The sequence below is a fragment of the Rhinopithecus roxellana genome, chromosome 15, assembly GCF_007565055.1.
Source record: "Rhinopithecus roxellana isolate Shanxi Qingling chromosome 15, ASM756505v1, whole genome shotgun sequence".
NCBI lineage: Eukaryota > Metazoa > Chordata > Mammalia > Primates > Cercopithecidae > Rhinopithecus > Rhinopithecus roxellana.
The window spans coordinates 99,687,066-99,699,334 of record NC_044563.1 but is presented as its reverse complement, the minus strand read 5'-3'; the positions used below and the strand labels follow the sequence as shown (position 1 = coordinate 99,699,334).

Genomic DNA, 12,269 nt, shown 5'->3' with positions numbered 1-12,269 from the left:
AGTAATAAGAGTCTAGGATGATGACCACTTCCTATTTTATTTTTGAGATGGGGTATTCCTCTGTTGCCCAGGCTGGAATGCAGTGGTGTGATCTTGGCTCACTGCAACTTCTGCCTCCCAGGCTCAAGAAATCCTACCACCTCAGCCTCCTGAGTAGCTAGGACCATAGGCACATGCCACCATGCCTAGCTAATTTATAGATAGACAGATAGGTAGATAATATATATTTTAATATTATATATGTGTGTGTATGTGTGTGTGTGTATATATATGTATATATATATATAATTTTTTTTTTTTTTTTTTTTTTTTGTAGAGACAGGATTCCGCCCTTTGCCCAGGCTGGTCCGGAACTCCTGAGCTCAAGCGATCCACCTGCCTCAGCCTCTCAAAGTGTCGAGATTACAGGTACAAGCCACGGCCGCCTGCAGCAATGACCACTTTCTCACTAATACCACAAACTTGCCTTATCATCATGGACTAATGAAGATGGAGAAGACAGTATTTCAATATTTCAAATGACAGATTATTTTGCAAATGAAGACCAAGTGATGTCACAGCTTGCTGCATAAAGATTTGGCAATGGTTCTAGTTTTAAAAAAAGATGAAATAATTGAATCATCACTTAGGACAAAGTAGTACAGGCGTGTCAATTTCAAAAGATTCATAGCAACCAAGACAATATTGTTTTAGCAAAAATTATCAGTCATACCATTAAACTGATATTATTTAAATGATACTAGTTTTATGTTTTTCTTTATGATTAATTTGTTCATCTGTTTGGTTTTATAATTATGTGACAGCTATAAGCATTAGGGTTTATACTTAGTGTTATGTTTCTTCGCATATAATCTAAATTAACTCCAGAATACATGAGAAATATATTCCTTTATAAGAGATCTAAATACTACACAAGTCTAAGAAATACTGGACTAAGCCTACTCATGTGTCTTTGCCTTTGCTCCTGTTGTGACTGCTGGAGTACCCTTCCCTAATCCCTTGTCAACCTCACCATTCTGCCATGTCTCAACAGTACTTGGCAAACATGTACTGTTCCCTGTGATGATGGCTCCTTTTCTGAGACCCATAGTCAACTTCATACAACAACTGTGTCCTGTCCTAATTTCTTTCATAATGTCTGCAATGCTTTGCTGCACACTTAAATGCACATGTTTGCTTACTTTATTCACTACCTCTTCTGTCCAAGGACAAAGGCCTTTTCCTGCTTATTTGTAATTATTTGACACACCACAGCTGCTCAATAAATATTTTCTGGAAAGCTAAATGAAGGCAAAACATGGTTTGCTCCTTTCTGACAGAGACAAAAAAGAGTGTACTGACCTAGCATGTGTTCACATTTATGAGTGAAAAAAATTAAAACTATAAAATAAAATAATTGTAATGTTCTTCTATATGTAATTTGATTCTAATAAGGTAAATCAAAATCCTATTTTCTCCTAGAGAATCTGCTGAAAAGTTCATATTTTCCCTAATTTTCTGGAGGTCTGATTGTTTAGGTTAAGCTTAGAGTGCTTTCAAATAATGCAACAAGAACATTATGATTATATTTTGGTTGATGCATCATGAGAACTAAAAATAGAATGGAAAGACTGAAAACCTTTACTTGAATCTTCAGCCAAAATATGGTTAAACATTATGGATGAGCAGGAATTGTGGCTTTTAACTTTCAATTACACAGGATAAATTCCACAGCCTGTAGATTGTCCTGGCTCAACTTCCCAGCATTTTGGCTTTGCCATTCAATTATGGTTACACATTCACTGGTGCTAGAAGAGAGAGTGAAACTCAGTTTACCTTGAAGGACAAGACAAACCTGTAATAGAATATTTGGCTTTATTTGTGGAGACTGATTTTTTGGCCTATGTGCAGAAAGTAGTCTACTTTCTAATGAGGAAGACTCTCTCTTAGTTACCCAGGATGTTGGACAGTATGAGGTTGGGATTGGGATAAAGAACTGGAGACCAGAAATGGGTTCCATCTAATTCTGACTTTGATGTGTAAATATGACTGTAGTGCTGTGCAAATACTGTTTGAGAGAATGGCTTTGATGGAACAAAGAAGTTGGCAAAGTACAGACCTAGATTTTTATTTTATGTTAATAGTTGCTTCCACTTCATTATAACAAGATCCCCTTAGCCCTAGAAGCCATAGAAACTTGCACAGTTCAGTGGTTTTGAAGATTAATTAATTCATTTATGGCTTTAACCAAGCATTTCCCTGCTTAAAATAGAATAAATAATTTAGGAAGGGGATTTCTCTTCCTACTCCTCAGGGTTACTTATTTTACTCTCTAGGTGTGTTAAACTGTACTCCAAGTTCATCATGATTTTCTTACCTCTGGACCACTATTTCTCATCCTCATCCAAGGAAAAATCATTTTTTCAGTATCTTACACAGATTACTTCCATCAGGAAGCTTCCCAGCCATGCTCAGTGACAGTTACCCACTATTTCCTTTGAGCTAGGTTTATTTCTCTTACAGGATTCATGGAGTACGTAATACACATTCTATTTGTTGACCTGATGTAAACAGGGTGGGAACAGATAAACATAGACATGTGGAATCTTGAACCTGTGATACAGTGGATAGAACACCTGATCAGGAGTCAAAATGTGTGTTTTCAAACCCTCTTTATCCATATGGCCAAATAGAGAAATTTCTCTCTTGTACATTTTGTAGATTGGGCTTTTACATTTTACTTTTCTACTTGAGATTGAGTATTAATCAGTTCATATGCCCACTCTTTTGCTCAGTCTCAGTCACACAATGTGTGCTCAAATAGTCATTATATTGAGCTAAATTAAATGTGGCAATCTTGGTTTTCACTAATATGGCCTTCTGTGTTTCACAAACAGGATCTTGGTGCAAAATTGCAGGCTTTTTTTCCCCATTTGCTATAGAGAAAAACACACAGACTAAAAACATATTTGCCCTATTTATTTTCTGATGTGTCAGAAAATTGTCTGCCCACAAGTCACAGAGTTAGATTAACATTATTGCGTATTTTACTGTCTAACACTGTGCTTGTAAAGGAATTGAGCTAGTCCTCCAGATTTTACTTCTCCTTGATGTCTTTGCTCTACCTGTACATTGTGTTAATTTCTAAATGGACTCCTATCCTAGGAATCCCATTTTTGAGACAGATATCTAAACCACAATCTGCTTTCTGAACATTTTAAATGCCTACGCACTAACCGCAGCTATTTGTTTATTCCCTGTTTCAACAGGGACAAATATAGTCACTAATTTTTGCCTTTTAAGGTAACAATCCAATTTAGTACTGAAGGTGGGGGGAGGTATAAGACAGAGGAGAAATCATCATAGTCACAGAAGACACAAAAATACAAAATATCACTACAGTCTCTGTTCTTTGAACATTCACATAGAAGACATAAACAAAGCGTGTACAATGTAATTTAACAGAATAGGTTCAATTCTGTGGTATTTTGACAGTATATCTAAATGATTTGTGCTTTTAGGCAATTTTTGAAACTTCATCATGTAGTGTGGCTCATAAGAACTCAGTTTATACTGTCTTATACGTATCTTGTTCTGTAGAAATTCAGGGTATGCTGGGAGTAGTGACTCACTCTTGTAATCCCAGCACTTTGGGAGGCTGAGATGGGTGGATCACCTGAGGTCAGGAGTTCAAGACCAGCCTGACCAACATGGTGAAACCCCATCTCTACTAAAAATATAAAAATTATTTTTAAATTTTTATACGTACTGCCAGGTGTGGTGGTACATGCCTGTAATCCCGGCTGCTCGAGAGGCTGAGGCAGGAGAATCACCTGAACCCAGGAGAGAGAAGTTGCAATAAGTCGAGGTCACGTCACTGTACTCCAGTCTGGGCGACAGGTGAGATGCCATCTCAAAAAAAAAAAAAAAAAAAAAAAGAGAAATTCAGGGTATATTTCAGGAGGAAAGTGGCCCCTAAATTTTGGTTATGGATTGTATGGGACATAATTGGAGGTCATGTCATTAGTACACCACAGTCATATTTATCAAGTGATTCTACATCATATAGTCCTGACTCTATTTCTCTGATACCAATTTTTATTCATAACAAATTTAGGGGTGTGGCATGGCATTCCCTGGGAGTGAGAGTTGCACCTTATGTTTGTACATGTCTTTATACTTCACATACTTTGTCTCATTTAACCCACTCTATTACTCAGAGCCCTTTAAGTTGCAAGTGGCACAAACCAACTTGAACTAGTGTAAGCATTGAAGGGGAGGGAATCCTTCGGGGGATGGGGCGGTGGTAAAGTCTTAATTTAAAATTTCAGGGGCATCTCGAACTCTGTCCCCAACTCTCTCGTCAGATTTTCTCTCCACCTGGCTTTGACTTCACATATTTCTCAGTGTTTGCTGTCCTAGAGGAGAGATTCTGTGTGTTCATATAGCAAAACTCAAAAAGAGACTTCAATTGGCCCTTTGTGGGTCATGTGCCCATATCTGGGAGCAATTATAGTACAAAGAGAGGGTTGCAGTATTCTGCTTGGCTAGGTCTGTGTCACTTGCTAAACCTTGTGGTCAGGAGACTGATGGGGCTCTCAGAATTAACCATTGTATCAGAACTACACGAGGTAGGAAGGCGCTGTTCCTAGAGGGAAAAAGAATGCCGGGAATTTGACAGCAATAGATCGTCACTGTGTTTCAAAACACTAGGAGGGGTGTTCCTTTTCCTATTTTAGAGACTTAGAGAGATTGATTTGCAAAAATTCACATTGCTAGCAAGTAGCTAAACTAAATCTGCTAATGTAGTTTATTCCTTTTGCTGATCTTCAGATAGAACACATTAACCACTTACAAAAATTCTTCTTTCTTGGTTGGGTGTGGAGGCTCACGCCTGTAATCCCAACACTTTGGGAGGCTGAGGTGGGTGGATCACCTGAGATCAGGAGTTTGATACCAGCCTAGACAACATAGTGAAACCCCGTCTCTACTAAAAATACAAAAATTAGCCAGGCATGGTGGCACATGCCTGTAATCCCAGCTACTAGGGAGGTTGAAGCAGGAAAGCTTGAACCCAGGAGAAGGAAGCTGCAGTGAGCCCAGATTGTACTACTGCACTCCAGCCCGGGTGACAGAGCAAGACTCCATCTAAAAACATAAAAATAAAATCAAATAATGAATTCTTCCTTCTCTATGGAAGGGGCATGCAGATAGGCCCACAAAGTTACCATTTCAAAGTAATAGTAATGTGGTGCACTTGATGACCTGGGAAGAAATCAGGGATATTTTGCAAGTGGTTACAAACAACAAGAAGTTTTTTTAAATATAGTACAGCACTGCAAGAAAGAAACACCAGTATTGCTACCGAACTTGGCACAGTGGCTCATGCCCATATTTCCAGGTACTTGGGAGGTTGAGGCAGGAGGATCAATTGAGCCCAATAGTTGAAGAGCAACCTGGGCAAAATAGTGAGACTCTGACTTAGGAAAATAAAATACCAAACTGTATAGATCTAACTTTCCCCTAAGTATTCTTCTGAGATGCTGCAGTGAGGTGGCAGAGAAAATTTGGTTAAAATGACACAGGGGTAGAATCAAGTAAATTAAGAAGCTTTTTTGTTTAAAAGTGGTTTCATGCAGGCTGCTGTCAGAGGCAGCTGGTCTAAGAGAACTGAGGCAGTAATAGAGGTCAAAGAGTGTCTGGGCAAAAGGCTACATGTACATACCTAATTTGTATTGTCTGCTCCTAGAGACAAGAAGGAATCCAATGGATAGTTCTGCCCCAACTCCTGGAATCCCCAAACCCTCTTTATCAGCAAATATTTAGCTATTCAAATTTAACTCACTATTGCATAATTTTATCATTAACTTTTCTTCCTATACTTCCTAATAAACTTCAGATGCATCAGGATATCATCTCAAGAAATTTAGTAGAAAGTTAAAATTAAAAACAGAAGTCATTGACAGAAGTTTTGTGAAGAAAATAGCAGACAAGAACACCAGTTTTAGAATGGACTGAAAAAAATGCAATCCCTGGAGTTAAAGAAAAATTAGTTAGATTTTACGGAAAACTTCATTAAATAAACAAACCAAGAGAAAATGTAAGCATATAGTTTTAGGGAAACAAATTTATGTATCATGTATCTTGAGGTCTGATTGGGTGGGTAGTGGGGAAGGACCATAACTTAGAACTACTCTGTAAGCAATAAAAGCATTTTAACCACATAATTTAGAGGCTTTTCAGAAAGATAGCCTAGTACTTAAAATAGTCTTGTGACTTTTTAGTGTGAAGATGGGACAATATTTTTGGTGTTAAGGAAAATGGGGATGTGACAATTGAAAATGCCATAGATGTTTAAAGCAAATAAACACTATTTTCAAAATTTATTGGAAAATGTACACTGACCCTATGTTGTCTATAGAGATTTGACTATGTCTATAACTTCATGTTTGACAATAAATAGTACATGTGTTGATTTAAATACTTTCAAATGCTTTTCAAATTTCCATGAATATAACTTAACTTTATTATTATTATTATTAATTAATTAATTTATTTATTTTGAGATGGAGTCTCACTCTGTTGCCCAGGCTGGAGTGCAATGCTGCGATCTTAGCTCACTGCAAACTCTGCCTCCCGGGTTCAAACAATTCTCCTGCCTCAGCCTCCTGAGTATCTGGGATTACAGGCATGCACCATCACTCCTGGCTAATTTTTGTATTTTTAGTAGAGACAGAGTTTCCCCATGTTGGCCAGGCTGCTTTCGAGCTCCTGACCTCAAGTGATCCACCCACCTTGGCCTCCCAAAGTGCTGGGATTACAGGGGCGAGCCACCGTGCCTGGCCAAATACAACTTTACTTTAAATAAGGCATGGACATTTTATACTAATCTTGATTAATTTATCCTTTGGTCATCAGTCTTTCTAAAATATATCTGAAATATCTTACTGTTTAGTAGCTTATGGTACTCTAAACCAAATTCTTCTTGTAGAAGTCAGATCAATTTTTGTTTTCAAGGTCAGAAGGGAGAAAAACGAACAGTGGCAGAGTTGAAAGAAAAAAAAAGTTTATCAACTCATGTTTGCATTCTGCTATGGCTAGAGAGTTATTTGCTGTCTAAAACCATGCTATTTACTCAGATACCAAGGTCCTGGGTGACAAATACAAAAGAGCCATGCTCCTGGAAAAGGCCAAAGGGAAAAGCATTGGCAGAAAGATCCTAACAAATACTCTCACCTGTTGCTCAGTGCCTCCCCTCTATTTATAAACTTTCGACACACTGATTTTCATAGTTATGCAAGGAAGAACTCTGACCCCTGCTCATTTATACTCACTTGTCCAAATGACTAGCAAAAACACTCTCACAGCTTCTCGGTATTTCACCCGTCTGAAAATAAAGGAGCTTCTCTATTTTCCCAGGGACACAGGGAGAAGAACTTACTGAATAAGAAAGTTGAAGAACTGGGAAGTTGTGTGGCAGCCATACCATCCCTATTCACTCTATAAACTAACTTAAAGCTACATTAAGAAGATTATATTTAATTTTATAAAATTGAAACATCTTTCAAACTTGTAGCTTGTAATTGAACCTATTGATGTTGGCACTGATTTCCAGCACAGATGGAAACTTAGGTGAAAACTCGTGGTGACTCTGACTCCTTGATCAGTAGAAGCAGTTATTTTATTTTATTTTTTAAATTTTTATTTAGTTTTTACTTCACAATAATAAACTTAACATTGCAATCCAGCTAGGCATGGAAGGGAACAAGTAAAACATGGAACTCAAAGGGAACTGCAGCGAGAGCACAAAAATGATAGGATACTGTGAGCAAATGGGGTGGAAAGGTGCTCTCCTGAGCTACGAAATGAATGGTCTGGGGGTTAAGATAAAACACAAATCAAACGTATTAGAGTTGTCCATAGTCAGCAGTGCTGATCTTCTTGCTCGTCTTGCCATTCCAAAGCACTCCATGGCCTCTACAATATTCATGCCTTCTTTCACCTTGCCAAAGACCACAGGTTTGCCATCCCAACCACTTGGCGTTGGTAGTGCAGATGAAAAACTGGGAATCGTTTGTGTTGGGTCCAGCATTTGCCATGGACAAGATGCCAGGACCTGTATGCTTTAGGATGAATTTCTCATCTTCAAATTTCTTCCCGTAGATAAACTTGCCACCATTGCCATTTTGGCATGTGAAGTCACCACGCTGACACATAAAGCCTGGAACATTTCTGTGAAAGCGGGAACCCTTATAACCAAATACTTTCTCTCCACTGCTCAGAGCATGAAAGTTTTCTTCTGTCTTTGGAAGCTTGTCTGCAAACAGCTCCAATGCGATGCAGCCCAAGGGCTCACCGTCAAAGGCGATGTGGGAGAACGCGGTGGGGTAGACCACGGCTGATAGTACAGGGCTCCCGGCGGCGGCGTCTGCAAAGCCGAAGCAGTTATTTTAAGAACAAAGACCTGCTAGTTTTTGCAAAGCAAATTTATGCTGATTGCTATCAACTAGAGCTTACAACTTGTTTCTTTATTGTTTTGTTTGGTAAGTGGGTCTTGCCTCAATTATGATTCTGTATCTTTGTGCCAGGTTGGGATCAAGGAAAACCATGCTTTGTTTCTAGCAGCGTGTGCTCTGTATTTCTTTGTATTTCGGTTTCCCCATCCATAAAAACATTTCAACTTTTCATGGCAGTTAACCTATTTCAAACATCTCTCAGGGCTCAGACTAAAGGAATGATACACACTTTAATTTATTTGTATGGGCTTTGTCATTCGGCGCTCTTTAATTTTAGCAATTTTCACGAGCACTTAAATGTAATAATGCATTGCATGTAATAATAATACTTAATTATTATTATCTATTATTTATCCAATGATCTCATGGTAGCTTATAAACACTAATTAATTGAGATTTACAAAACCCTGTGAAGTTCAAGTAAAATGGCCATGTTGCATTTACCCACTTATTTCTCTAAATGCTGCTTTGAAGTCTTTAAATATTTAATTAGTGATTATAAATCAAGCTGCTATCTGGGAAACCTTAAGTAGACCCATTTTTAATCTTTGTGTGTGTGTGTGTGTGTGTGGTTTTCAAGTCAAGTTAGTAATGATTTCCGGATACAAAAAAAACCCAGAAATTTTACTAAGTAATTTTGACTTAGGGTTGAAACTACATTCTTAGAAATATTCAGATGAGAGAGAAAACTATGCTGACAGTCTACTGAAGACGGTAATAGTGAAATAGCTCGTTATTCCACTACAGCTTTCTCCGCAGTGGTTGGGGACGTGCTGACTTCATAAAGATTTTATTATGAGCCTAATACCTATTTTTCACACTTTCTCTGATTGTCTCTTTTGACTTTTATCTCAAATTTTAAGAATAGACTGTTCTATAATGGGAGAGAGCTATGGGCTGGTAATCCTGAGGTCTGGGCTCTTCTATATCTGTGATTTAAACCATTTATTTTGCTTTGTTAATATCAAGTTTTTTTTCTATAAAATTGAGACAAAATAATACATACTCTACTATCTCAACATTGTAGCCATCATAAAGTGAGATAATATGTACAGTTCTTTCTCTGGGTCCCTACTAGGCTCATATTCAATCAATAAATATTTATTTAATGCCTATTATGTGCCAGTCTCTGTTCAAAGGACTTGGAATACAGCAGTAAATAAATAAATAAATAAATGAAAGAAGGAATGAATGAAGAACTTGTTCTCATGAAGCTTGTAATCCAGTAGGTAGAGGGAGATAAATAAGTAAAAAATATATAATGTATTAGACAGTGCTGTGGTTTGAATGTCTGTCCCTTCCAAAACTCATGTTGAAATTTAATTTCCATTGTAACAGTATTAAGAGGTGACCCCTTTAAGAGGTTGATTAGGCCATGAGGACTCTGCCCTCATGGGTGGGATTTATGACTTTATAAAAGGGTAAATTGGGGGCCCCTTTTGTCTCTTTGTTCTGCCTTCTGCCATGTGAGGACAAAGTGTTCCTCCCCTCCAGAGGATGCATGCATCATTCAAGGCACCATCTTGGAATCAGAATTTCCAAACCTGCTGGCACCTTGATATTAAGAGTTCCCAGCCTCCAGAACTGTGAGCCAATAAATTTATGTTCATTATAAATTACCCACTCCGTGGCATTTTGTTATAGTAGCACAAATGAACTAAGAAATAAGATGATAAATATTATGGAAAATTCTGATTCAATAGAGGTTCTACCACTTACGACCTGTGTAGCCTTGAGAAAATTACCTATACCTCAGTTTTCTAAGCTGAGATATGGGAAAAATTATACTACTAACATGTCAGAGTTGTTTTGAGAATTTGTATCTATCTAATCACAAATAGTCCAGTTTGCTATTCTAGTAAGATTTAGTGAATCGCAATCTATTTATAGTCACTATGATAACAAGAAAGTAAAGGGACTTTCTATGACATGCTGGTCTTCTCAGAAATAAGATTTCAACCCAGGCAGCCTGATTTATGGTTTCTGCACTTAACTACTGGCCTACATTACTTCCCACCAATAATTACAGTTAGAGCTTCACATGCATAATCTCATTTAATCTACATAAGAACCTTATAAAATAGGAAATCTTAATGTCCCCACTTCATAGGCTCCTCCTTTGACCTCCGAGGCACCATCACCATCCTTCTTCAGAGATCATCCCAGCTCTGGAGGGCCTCTCCAAGTTTCAGGTGCTAATTTCTCTAACCTCTTCTCTTTGTGCTTCTCATCGTTGAGGTGATAGGGCTTCATGCAGTTGCAAGCTATGTGTTGTTTTAGTATCCTCTTCCCATTTTTCAAGATATTTTGTTCAAACGGCTTCGACAAAGCTATGTGTTACTTCAGTGTCCTCATTTTTCAATTTGCCAATACTATTCGATCAGCTCCTTTTAATGAAATTTGTCTGTTGAAATGCCTACTGGGATTTTTGTTTTCCTACTTCGACCCAAAATGATTCTGTACTTAGTACTAAAAGTGATCCCTCGCTAAAAATACACCACAGTGATGAACTATTGGGATTGGCTTAGTCATGTCCTTGGCCTTGAATGAAGCACTAAATGTATGCTGATCAGAAGGGGAGTACTAGTAATCCACAGCGTGCAGTGTCAAGACACATCACAATTAAGTTAAGCCCTGTAGTTGATTGTGATCAGTTGCTAACTCAAGCAAACACCTCACACTTTCCAATGTAATAGTCCTTTGCATAGATGGCTAATGGTTTATTTAATTAGTCCTCTGTAGATGGAGTAGTTCTCAATCTTTCATTAGGATAATGCCATTGTAAACATATATAATATATATAAGTATAACTATTGCTTTAGGATAGTATTTAAAAAGTAACATTTAATAATGTTGTGAGAGGTTATATCCGGCAATGGAATTGTGGGTGATCTTTAGTTTCTTCTTTATAATATTCTGCATTTCTAATTTCTTTTCCAATGAGAATTTTTTACTTTTATGATAAGAAAAAAATGAAGTTATCTCTTTCCCTCCAATTAATGACTATTAATTTTACCACTATGTCAACATAAGTGTACTTTTCTGTGATTTAATGAGATTTCCAGCAACTGTGAACTCTGCAATAATGAGGGTAAGTCACTAAGTCAGTTTAACTGATTGCTATGGTTCATGTTGATCAATTCTTTTCCTCAGGGTGAAAATACTTTTCAGTTAACCTGAAAATAATTCATGAAATCATAGAATCTCTAGGTTGAAAGGCACTACAAATGTCCTAAAGAAGACCAAGAAAAATTGTCTCACTAAATAAACGTTTAAGAGATAGACATAGAGATTTAGAGATGGCTGGAAGAAACTTCAGGAGCCAGGTTGCTTATGACCTCTTCATCTGAGAACCCGAGAGGCTGACTGATCTTTGGTAACCAGGATGGCTGAGACGAGACTAGAACTGAAGTACCAAATCCTGACTCCTGGCTTAACATTCTGTCCATTTAACTATAAGCTCCATACCCTTGTCCATATTGTTTGCTTTTGTACCATACTTTGAAAGTTACACATGGCACTGTTATTATAGTAGACCCTCTTATCCATGGTTTCACTTTCCACAGTTTCAGTTACCCATGGTCATCTATAGTCTGAAAACATTAAGATATTTTGAGAGAGAGAAAGACAGAGAGACCACATTCACCACTTTAATTACAGTATATTGTTCTATTTTATTATTAGTTATTTTTGTTAATCTCATACTGTGCCTAACTTAGAAATTAAACTTTATCAGAGGAATGTAAGTATAAGTAAAAGCTTAGTGTAGATAAA

The 12,269-nt window shown here is 37.4% G+C and overlaps 1 pseudogene; it reads right to left on the bottom strand.

Moving 5' to 3' along the window:
* Positions 1–7,837: 7,837 nt before the first annotated feature.
* LOC104658438 lies at positions 7,838–12,044 on the bottom strand (annotated as a pseudogene).
* Between the last annotated feature and the right edge of the window lie 225 nt (positions 12,045–12,269).